The 12,175-nt window shown below is 36.9% G+C and overlaps 1 pseudogene; it reads left to right on the forward strand.

The window, feature by feature from the left end:
- LOC119530357 overlaps window positions 1-12,175 on the forward strand; it is a 40,401-nt pseudogene that overhangs the window by 19,534 nt on the left and 8,692 nt on the right.

Raw genomic sequence — 12,175 nt, forward strand, 5'->3', positions numbered from 1 at the left:
TCCCTAGAACTGAAATTGCAGTAGACAACTCTTTTGAGCAATTCCTTAATCACTCGTTTCCTTCTTCACCCAAGCATAATGTACATTTCTATGTGTGAAGATTAGGCCATTTCATATACAGTGAGTCTCAATTCTGGAGGTGCAGGAAATTCCAGTAATTCTGAGGCAGCTGCCAACCTGTCACCAGCTCAAGTGTTGATTCCACTACTCAAATAGTAGCCACCTGCCACATGTGGCTATTTCAGTATAAATGCAAATTAATTAAAACTGAATATAAATAAAAATTTAGTTCCTCACTCACTCTAACCACATCTCGGATGCTCAGTATCCACACATGACCAATGTCTATTGTATTAGGGCAAATACAGAACATTTTCATCATAACAGAAGGTTCTGTTGAACAGTTCTGTTCTAGTGGGTACTCACCAATGATTATTTGATTATTTCTTCTCCTGAATTGATGTTCACACCCAAAACGCATGAGATTTATCTAAGGACATAGACCTCAGCCTGGATCTCTCTTGCTGACTTCTCAGGAGAAACGATCGCTACAACAACAAACCTTTGTCATAAAATAGTAAAAATAATCAAGATCTCGAACTAATTGGAATTGTGTAAAGTGATGTGATTACAACAAACCTCGAAAAGAAACCCATGTGGTCCCAAATATTAGTTTATAAGAAATTGAATAAAAATAGAGATTTCTTCCCAATGTGTACCTCAGGCTGTGTGTTGCATTTAGTGCTTTGTTGGTAGATATCCTTCCCCAAAACTTAATTACCATTAAGTTCTCTAAGGTAGGGACTGTGCCTCTAGTTCTAGCTGCTGGTTTCCACCTAGAGCCATCACAGGTTGTGATGCCTTCTGGCCTGTGAATTCTAAAACCTGGGCAGCATCCTCAGTGCCTTGTTTACAAAAATATTCAACGTGGCTTTGGTACCAGATAGAGCTGGGTTGAAATCCTGTCTCTGAGCCTCAGTTGACTTCTGGGGATCGAATACTGATATTTCAGAATAATTGCAAAGATTCCAGGCAGTGTATGTGTCAAAGTGCCTGTAACATAGCTGGTACATAATAAATGACAATAATATGCAGTAAGTATTTCCTGGTGTTTTGATTAGTTTTTGTTTGTGAGGTTCTTTTTCTCTCTTTTACCTTAATCTTTAGGGGGGAAGATATCACTAGTCATTTTAATTATCATTAAATCTGTTTTCTTTACATTTTGATAATCATGTAAAATGTAAGCAGCATGAGGGCAGGAGCTTTGTTCCATTCACTGTTGTATTCCCAGCTCTGAAGATAGTGCCTGGCACGTGGTAGGCGCTCAATAAATACTTGTTGAGCAAAAGATTGGAAGTTGCTGGGTTTGAGGGGAAAAATCAAGTCATTTCTCCCCTCTTTTTTACAGCTCTTCAAATTCATCAACTTTAACAGGACCATCAGCCAGCTCTCCACTACCATGTCTCGATGTGCCAAAGACCTCTTTGGCTTTGCTATTATGTTCTTCATTATTTGTCTAGCATATGCTCAGTTGGCATACCTTGTCTTTGGCACTCAGGTTGATGACTTCAGTACTTTCCAAGAATGCATGTAAGTATATATGAAAATAAGGAGGAATATTAAATCAGGCATGTCAATGCCCCATCAAGAATGACAACTTCATGGCAGCTATTTGACCACCATTTGTTTTAAAATTTTTTATTTAAAATAAGAATTAATTACCTTTCCCAGAAACATTGACCCACCAGTGCAAAGGCAAGATGACCTTCTGAAACTCCATTGCTTAAGTTAGCAGCTGTAAACTTGTAAGATACAGTAGAATAGCCCTAATGAACCACCACTATTCCAAAGACTGAGGTTGTCTTAGCACCAAATGTGGATGGTAGCTTTTAAAAGGCCGTTTACCTATACTTATATTCCTATTGAATATTATTGCCATGTGTTTTGAATTTCAAGTTATTTTCTAAGAAAAAAAAGTCTGGTCTTTCTAACACTCTAGGGAGAAACTCAGACCAGTACAGGAATTTTCAGCCTTCTTTTTTCCAAAGTTTCTAAATGTGATATTAAAAACAAAAATGTAGCCAGTATCAGATTTCCACACCATTTAGAAAGGAGTCAGGAAAGGAGAAGGTCATGATCATGGAAGTTAACAGGGCTTTGTGCATGGAGGATTCCTAATTAATGTTGAGGTTCAATAAAAGTCAGGGGTGAAAATATTTTTACTAAGACCCAGCTTTGGCAACACCTGGCCACTTTGAATCCCACTTCAAGTACATCTGAGAATATTGGATCTTTGAACACATACAATTTTGGCTACCCTCCTAAAAGATCATTAAAAAACAAAAAAGAGTGAGAGAGAGAGAGATTTCAAATTCAGAGCCAGGGTGACAATTGTGAAGGTTTAAATTAACCATGTTTTACTCAGATTAAGTATTGAAATCTTATAGCTGATTTCTTTATGTCTTCTAATAACAGCTCTGTAAAACTTAACTGTGTTTTCTTTTTAATGAAAGAAAATAACATATTTGGTATGAAAGAACATATTTTTAGTCCAGAAGGTTTCAGTTGCTGATAAAAATAACAAGAGTTGTCCAAAAGGACCGAGAATTTTCTATTATTTGTCCGTTATCTATGCTGCTAAAATGGTCCAAAAGTTTGAGGTCAACTTTAAGAAATGTTAAAGCAACTGCTGGACATTCTTTGATTTGTGTTTTGGTATTTTGTTTTTATAGTTTCACTCAATTCCATATCATTTTGGGTGATGTCAACTTTGCAGAGATTGAGGAAGCTAATAGAATTTTGGGACCAATTTATTTCATGACATTTGTGTTCTTTATTTCTTCTTTCTTTTGGTATGTACATTTTTGTTTATAGTGAAGTGATTTGAACTTTATGTTCATAAATCACCATCTTCTCTTTTTTTTCCTCACACTGTCTATCCTATCATTTTACATAAAGACCCAGGAAGTAGAAAAAACGTAGATATTAGAAAACATTTTATTTTACTTTCCATTGCATTACAGTTTTAAGTTTTAACCAAATATCTTTTCCATATCCTTTGATTTCTCTGTGTATATGTGTATTCAATGCAAACAAACAAAAATCAATCAAGTGCATATGTAGTTCATAAAATAGTTTTTTTTCTAAAATGTAGAATACGCTTACAAGCTTTTTTAACACAACTGTCAGTGCTTTCATAGTCACTTGCTAACATGACTTTGCATTTCTCTCTTCCTTCCTTTTTAAAAAATTGAGATTAAAATATCTGGTTTTATTTATTCATATTTAACACATTTAGAGGTTGCCTACAAAGGATATTAAATATTAAATGGAAACCTAAATCTAACAATAAATGGAAATTGCTTTAAAATTTATTTTCAAAAATATTTTTTATTCTGTTGTTTCTGTTGATTTTGCCCTACATCTTTTTTTTTTTTTTTAAAGGTATTTTATTCTTTGTCTTAACATTTATACATACATTTGTCCACTGGGAAAATACTAAATTAAATTAACTTAACTTAGGCAATGCATATTTTTCATCTAAACACTAACATTTAAGATTTCCTGCATAAATCATCTTAAGAAAATAACAGAATTGTTTCCATTTTAAATAGAGTTTTTAAAGTTCTTTGTGCTAAGTTTGAATGAGCACGTTTTCAGTAAGTCAATGAAATATCTCCAAAGTTGGTCCAGATATTACTAGATAAATGTATGGTAATTATTGGTCGAGTATTACATGTACTTTAATAGGACTGAAAGGGTCAGGAATACTATGAAAATCCATTTTGTATCTTGCTTTATGTGTGTATTACAGCTCAGCCTGTTATATTTCTACGTCCAATAATACGTTAAAGAAAAAAATAGAAGGGGGCCTTTGTTACCCTTTTTCATTGGCAGTACTTTCAATTCTGGAGTGCCTAAATCTCTACCAAGAAAGCAAAAACCAAGAATTGAGATTTCTGCAGCGTCACTCTCTAGTTAACCTCAGGCCACTTTCTTAGTGTGTCAGTCCAGCAAATGAGGAACATAATTGTGGCAACTTGAAATGCTCAAATGTGGACTCATTTAAGTGTTTTCATTTAGTAGGCAGCCCCTTCTAGAGTAATCATTTCATCAAATCAATAATGAGAACATGAAAAGAAGCTTAGTTTTTGTTTTTATATTAAAATAACTTTTTATGCTACTGCACAGACAGAAATTACCCTCCCTCCCCCCAACCTCCCAATTACAGAGAGACAGAGAGGGACAGAGAGAGAGAGAGAGAGAGAGAGAGAGAGAGAGAGAGAGAGAGAGAAGGCTCTGTCAGTACAGACCTTTCTTATTAGGAAATGACAAGCTGAGTGCATTCCAGGAAGACTGCAGGGTGTTAATTTATTGCCTCTGCTTAATAAGAAGCCACTGTGGCCTGAGGTGGCCCAGCTGAGCCAGGAAGCAAAGGTCCAAGGAAGCATCAACAGGGAAAGAGCTCCTAGTGCAGACATCATCTGGCAATTGAGTGAACCTTGTGAGACAGGGTGGAGAGGAGAGGGTGAAGTGAACTTACTTTCCCCACACCTTCAAGTGCCTTACTCAGCCACTTTCTGTTTTTCAGAATTAAATATGTTAGCCTACTTCAGCTAAGACACTTGCAGGCCGTAGTCAACAGCCATTTGGAAGCAAGAATAGAACCTTAGACATTGGGCTGGGAGGAGCGAGGTGGGAGAGGCTACTCCAAAGGCAATTATCTGCCCCTGGAATTGTCAGGCCAGGAACTTACACGTACTCTATATTCTGTGTTCATTTCGCTACAGGTTCTTAAACAATATTCCTCCTTCATTTGTAGAGATGTGTAGTGTATAGCCCAGTAAAATAATAGAACCCTCATTTGTTCATCTATTCAATCATTCAGTGAGTATTTACTGAGCCACTGTGTTCCAGGCAGTGTGCTGGATACTGGAGATACAAAGGTAAGAAAAATAGAGACTAAACCTGCACTCATGAAGATTCCACAGACTTATGAAGAAAACAGGCACAATCAAATACACAACTGTTTGGTTATAGACCATAGTCGGGTACTGAAAGGAAAAACAAAGGGTGAGTATGTAGAAGAGGGATCTGGTCTGGTCTGTTAGGTGCTGTGCTTCAAGAAAGTCTCTTGGAAATACAAACCATGTTAGAAACACAAAACATTAGTACTGAGGATGGGAAAAGTCAGGGAAAAACCCTAATCTTCATTGACTGTAATAATTATATATTATATAGCATTTACTATGTATCAGGCCCAGTCCTAGGCACTTTGCATAGATTATCTTATTAATCGTCACAATTATTTACAATAATAATTTATAAAAATCCTCACCATTATTTTTCTTATATTATGGATGCAAAACTACCTAATAAAAGGAAATTAAATTGAGGTTTAGAAAGGCTAACTAACATAGTCTTGGCATTGCCGAGAGTGAAACTCAAGTTTGCCTGACTCCAACGTCTATGTTTTATCCGCTAGGCATTTCTTGACAGTCTTCTTCCTAGGCCTTAGTATTCCTATTATTTTTGAGGATCTTTTAAGCACAATTAAGAATTTTAAATAGCTCTTTTCAACTCTTTGGAATATTCTTTGCAAATCTTATAGTGCTCTAAAACAATAATACTGGAATTTGTATAGAATTCTACTTGTTAGTTTTTCCTATTGAAATTTAAGGAGCTTTTTAGAGTTCTGCAACTATAGTAGTTCATGAGAGTTGTAAAAAAATGTAGAAGATATAGATAAACAAAGGAATACAATCATGTGCCCACTCATAGATGATTACATTAATATTTTTTATATTTCATTTTTATCTCTGCAAAATATCACATTATATGGCTTTGTGGCAGTAAGTTATAATATATATTATATTTTCCTTTGCCATGACTTAATGGAGAAAATAATTTTCCCAAAGTGTATGGTAACAAAACTATTACTTCATGACGTCTTAAAACACTCAGAACATAGAAAAGGTGTACAAAAAAGGCATATGACAGATATATGGATTGAGGTTTACAAACTATAATTTCTTTCTTTAATCTCTACTTCCTTTTGATTTTTTACAAACAGAATATGTTTTGGCCATCATCACTGATACTTACTCAAAAGTTAAATCTGATTTGGCACAACAGAAAGCTGAAATGGAAGTCTCAGATCTTATCAAAAAGGTATAAGAAGCCCTAATTCTCAGAATTATTTTATTTCCCAAATAATATGGCCCTTGTTTTGGACAGATTTCCAAATCAATATTGAGCCACTGGAATTGTTTAAAATAAAGATTAGATTACTGTATTTTTGGAATAATTTAAGTATACTCTCTCTTGAAGGCATGATGGACACATTGGACATAAATCCTGGGAATCCTTCCCAGCCCTGGAATTAAATTCTCAGCAATGTCTTGACTTTTAGGTTCAAAGTTGCTGTTTTCATCACCCTTATTTGTTTTGACACCTCCTTTAGTTGACGCTCCCTTGGAAACCCAAAGATCAAAATAAACTGAAAGGGTAAATTATATAAAGATCCTCTCACTCCCTCTATCTCAATTACCATTTAAAAAAAAACTAAAAAGTTTTAAGAGGAGCATACTTAGTCATCATGCTTTATGCTTGCCCTTTCAGGGAAGGTTTTTAAATAATCCAGGGAAAAGGTCCATGAATTCAGAGGTAGCATATGGGCCTGAGACTGTTTACTAATGTACTCTCTCAAGAAGTAGTTGATAAATAGAAAGGTAGGACAGAAAAGTTGGCCAGCTTTGGTCTTCTTCTCAATGTAACTTTTTTATTTGGTTTGAAGTATAAAACTATACAAAACACATCACCATATTTAAAGTACACAGCTTGTTCCCAACCATCATTTTGCTAGTATACGGTGGCTCCTTAAAGATAATGTTTTTCTGTTGGTTCAAGTCATGGGAATATGGTGTCTGTGAATCACGTTATACCAGAGAACTTCAGCTTCTTAAAACAAATTACTTTGGGCAGAATCTAAGGCTCATGTTATCCTGAATTCTGCCTAACATTTGATAACATTTAAGCAAATCTGCAGTGTATATTCAGGCATTCCTCACTTTGCATGGTTCTGATATGTAGGGATTTCAGTTACAGGGATTTAGTTAAATAACACCAGTCCCTCATCAACATGGTTCAAATTTCAGTTATCACTGTATGTTAACTGTGAACACTAGCAGAAAATACAAACTTCACCGCTAACTCTTCAGTCCACAAATCACTATGTAAATAACAGATGCACATCCTGACTGGTGACCAACAATGGCACTTCTTATGCCTGTTGGTTTTTGGTCACAGAGCATCTCTAGGTCAGTCCATCCACAACAACAAAGTGTGAAGTTGGGTGACCTCCTTGCTCCCAGTGATAAACCCACATGACATCTTACAAAAAACAATCATGGAGAGAGAGAATTAGCCAGCAAAGATGAAAGTACAGCAAAGGAACAAAAAAAAAAAAAAAAAAATGATAAGGAAATAAAATTCCATGTGAATATAAACAGATTTGTAAAGGAAATAGCTGACCATGGGAATGTTGATGGAGCTGCCATTTGAGAGACTACATCTGCAGCCAGAGGAACTTAGTAAAGGCAAACTTTTATGAGAAAAGTGATTGCAACAAAAGGATGAAGATGTCTCAGAGGAAGAGATGCTGGCAAAAAAAAAAAAAAAACCTCCCATTAGAGGAAATTTTAGAGATATGTCTCAACATTGAAAACACAAGGGATTAACTGCTGTGAACTAATCCAGCCTTAGAAAAGAGTATGACAGTTTGCCAAGGCATAGAAAAGATGCTCACTACATACCATCAGTTACACAATTAAAAGGCAAGCATTGTTTAAACCACTTTTGATAAGCTTTTTACAAAGAAATAAAACACTTTAATTCTCAGTGTTTCTAATGTTTATATTTCAGTGTACTAAATAAATATATTAGTTTTACCATTTTTCCATTTCCCTGTAAATTTTAACTGACTATAAGAAACTTTTTAATTTTTTGGCAAAGATTTTCAAAGAACATGAAACAATCATATTTTTTTCCATTGACTATTAAGAATACTTTGGACTATCTCAGGTTGCACAGTCATTTTTACAGCCCCACACTACCATTCAAAGTGGGGCCTGTTTGTAGTTTGTAGTGAAAAATCCTCATCTATGTTTTGCTGGGATTAACATATTTTAAACCCATGTAAGGAAACTGGGAACTATGAGATAATATAGTGAGTAAATATTTAATCGATAACTATGTTTTCTTAAAAACTCTTTCACATTCCTGCATATTCTGAGGCTGACAGCTGTAGAACATATCATGATTTTCATTTCTGTTATCGGAGCTCAAATGCACATATAAGCAAAATACTTTTAGTTCTTCTTGATTTCTTGAAAGGCCCTGACTGTTTCCATCTAACTTCTCTGCAAGAGTCTTTTTTTTAAATTTTTATTGGGATGGTTCAGATACCATACAATTATCCAAAGATCCAAAGTGTACAATCAGTTGCCCCTGGTACCCTCATACAGCTGTGCATCCATCACCACACTTAATTTTTGTTCAATTTTTAGAAACTTTTCATTGCTCCAGACAAGAAATAAAGTGAAAGATGAAAAAAGAAAAAAGAAAGAAAAAAAAAAGAAAAAGAAACTCAAATCCTCCCCTATCCCTAACCAACCCCCCTCAATTGTTGACTCGTACTGTTGGTATAGTCCATTTGTTACTGTTTATGAAAGAATGTTAAAATACTACTAACTGTAGTATATAGTTTGCAATAGGTATATATTTCTTCCCTATATGCCTCTCTATTATTAACTTCTAGTTGTGTTGTCATACATTTGTTCTGGTTCATGGAAGAGTTTTCTAATATTTGTACAGTTAATCATGGACATTGCCCACCATAGGATTCAGTTTTATACATTCCCATCTTTTGACCTCCAGCTTTCCTTCTGGTGACATATATGACTCTGAGCTTCCCCTTTCCACCACATTCACTCACCATTCGGCACTGTTAGTTATTCTCACATCTTGCTACTGACACCTCTTGTGCCAGTTTGAATGTATTGGGTCCCCCAAACGCCATTATCTTTGATGTAATCTTGTGTGGGCAGACGTTATCAGTTTTGATTAGATTTCTTTGAGTGTTTCTTTGGAACTGCGCCCCACCCAGCTGTGGGTGATGACTCTGATTGGATATTTCCATGGAGGCATAGCCCCACCCATTCAGAGTGGGCCTTGATCAGTGGAGCCATATAAATGGGCTGACAAACAGAAGGAACACAGTGCAGCTGAGAGTGACATTTTGAAGAGGAGCAACAGCCAAGATGGACACTCTGAAGAAAGCCCAAGAGCTGAGAGAGGAGCTGCGGATGAGAGAGAGTTTGAAGATGGCCGTTGAAAGCAGACTTTTGCTCTGGAGAAGCTAACAGAGGACAAACACCCCAAGAGCAACTGAGAGTGACATTTTTGAGGAATTGCAGCCTAGAGAGAAACATCCTGGGTGAAAGCCATTTTGAACCCAGAACTTTGGAGCAGACACCAGCCACATGCCTTCCCAGCTAACAGAGGTTTTCTGGATGCCATTGGCCATCCTCCAGTGAAGGTACCCGATTGCTGATGTGTTACCTTGGACACTTTATGGCCTTAAGACTGTAACTGTGTAACCAAATAAACCCCCCTTTTATAAAAGCCAATGCATTCCTGATGTTTTGCATTCCTGCAGCATTAGCAAACTAGAACACCTCTGTTCATTTCCAAACATTTAAGTTCATCCTAGTTGAACATTCTGCTCATACTAAGCAACTGCTCCCTATTCTTAAGCCTTGTCCTATATTTTGGTGACTTATATTTCATGCTATAAGTTTACATATTATAATTAGTTCTTATCAGTGAGACCATGCAATATTTGTCTTTATATGTCTGGCTTATTTCACTCAGTATGTTGCCCTCGAGGTTTTGTCATCAACCCATTTTTTTTTTTTTTTAAGATGGTTTTGTTCACACACCATACATTCCATCCTAAGTAAACAATCGATGGTTCTCTGTATGGTCACATATTTATGTGTTCACCACCTTCACCATTATCTATATAAGGACATCTACATTTCTTCCACAAGGCAGGAGGGAGAGGCAAAGAAGGTAGAGAGGCAAAAGAAAGAGGAAAAAAATGATAGCTAGGAAGTAACAAAAGGAAAAGTAACCTTAAATCAAAGTAGAGTAAAGAGTCAGACAACACCACCAATGTCAAGTGTCTAACATGCCTCCCCTATTCCCCCCTCTTATCTGCATTTACCTTGGTATATCATCTTTGTTACATTAAAGGGAACATAATACAATGATTCTATTAGTTACAGTCTCCAGTTTACATTGATTGCATCCCTCCTCCAATGCCTCCCCACTTTTAACATCTTGCAAGGTTGACATTTGCTTGTTCTGCCCCGTAAAAGAACATATTTGTACATTTTATCGCAATTGTTGAACACTCTAGATTTCACTGTTATGCAGTCCCAGTCTTTATCTTTCTTCCTTTCTTCTGGTGTCTCACATGCTCCAACCTTTCTCTCTCAACTGTATTCATAGTTATCTTTGTTCAGTGTACTTACATTGCTGTGCTACCATCTCCCAAAATTGTGTTCCAAAACAAGCACTCCTGTCTTCTATCACTCTCTAGTGCTCCCTTTAGTATTTCCTATAGGGTGGGTGTCTTGTTCACAAAGTCTTTCATTGTCTGTTTGCCAGAAAGTATTTTGAGCTCTCCCTCATATTTGAAGGACAGCTTTGCTGGATATAGGATTCTTGGTTGGAGGTTTTTCTCTTTCAGTATCTTAAATATATCACACCACTTCCTTCTTTCCTACGTGGTTTCTGCTGAGAGATCCACACAGAGTCTTATTAAGCTTCCTTTGTAAGTGATGGATTGCTTTTCTCTTGCTGCTTTCAGGATTCTCTCTTTGTGTTTGACATTTGATAATCTGATTATTAAGTGTCTTGGCGTAGGCCTATTCAGATCTATTCTATTTGGAGTATGCTGCGCTTCTTGGATCGGTAATTTTATGTCTTTCATAAGAGATGGGAAGTTTTCATTGATTCTTTCCTCTGTTATTGCCTCTGCCCCTTGTTCCTTTTCTTCTCCTTCTGAGACACCAGTGATATTTACATTCTTGTACTTTGTTTCATCTTTAAGTTCCCAGAGACGTTGCCCATATTTTTTCATTCTTTTCTCCATCTGCTCCTTTGTGTGTAGGCTTTCAGGTGTTTTGTTCTCCAGTTCCTGAGTGTTTTCTTCTGCTTCTTGAGATCTGCTGCTGTATGTTTCCATTGTGTCTTTCATCTCATTTTGTGCCTTTCATTTCCGTAGATTCTACTAGTTGTTTCTTTGAACTTTCGATTTCTGCCTTATGTGTACCGAGTGTTTTCTTTACAGCCTCTATCTCTTTTGTGAAATCTTCTCTAAACTTTTTGAATTGATTTAGCATTAGTTGTTTAAATTCCTGTGTCTCAGTTGAAGTGTACGTTTGTTCCTTTGACTGGGCCATAGCTTCGTTTTTCTTAGTGTGGGTTGTAGTTTTCTCTTGTCTAGGCATCTGACCTCCTAGGCCACTCCAATCAGGTTTTCCCAGACAAGAACAGGCTCAGGTCACAGAAGGAGGAAATATTCAGTGTCTGTTTTCCCTGATGGTTTTTCTTAGAGGATTGATACACCTGTGCTTTTCTGCCTGGGAGGTGCAACTGTCAGCCTGTCACCGACTGGTGTAAGATGGTGTGGCCTGTGGTTCTCCTCCCCCAGGCTTTGGGGTCTGGTTCCGGAAAGGCAGGCAGTAGAGCTGGGCCTCTCTCTTTGCTCTTGGGAAGCTATGCCCCCTCCAGAGAGGTCACTGCATGTCAATAAGTTCTTTGCTTCTCTGACTCTGCTGATCAAAGTGTTTTGATTTTAAAATGGCTGAGGCTGTCTTTACTGCAAAGTGCTGTGGGCTGAAAATGGCTGAGGTTTTCTCCACAGAGAGAGAAAGGGACAGAAAAGCTCCCGGGTTCACCCGTCAGCCAGAGATAGCACCTGATCCTCTGGGCTCCCTGTCCTAAGACAGATATGTCCCCAACTCTCCCAAGGTCAGTTGTCACCAAAAGCCTCTGTCTGCTTGTTGGGGATTTGCTGTCTGTATTGAGCAGTTAACATTAAAAC

Source organism: Choloepus didactylus, chromosome 3 (assembly GCF_015220235.1).
Source record: "Choloepus didactylus isolate mChoDid1 chromosome 3, mChoDid1.pri, whole genome shotgun sequence".
NCBI lineage: Eukaryota > Metazoa > Chordata > Mammalia > Pilosa > Megalonychidae > Choloepus > Choloepus didactylus.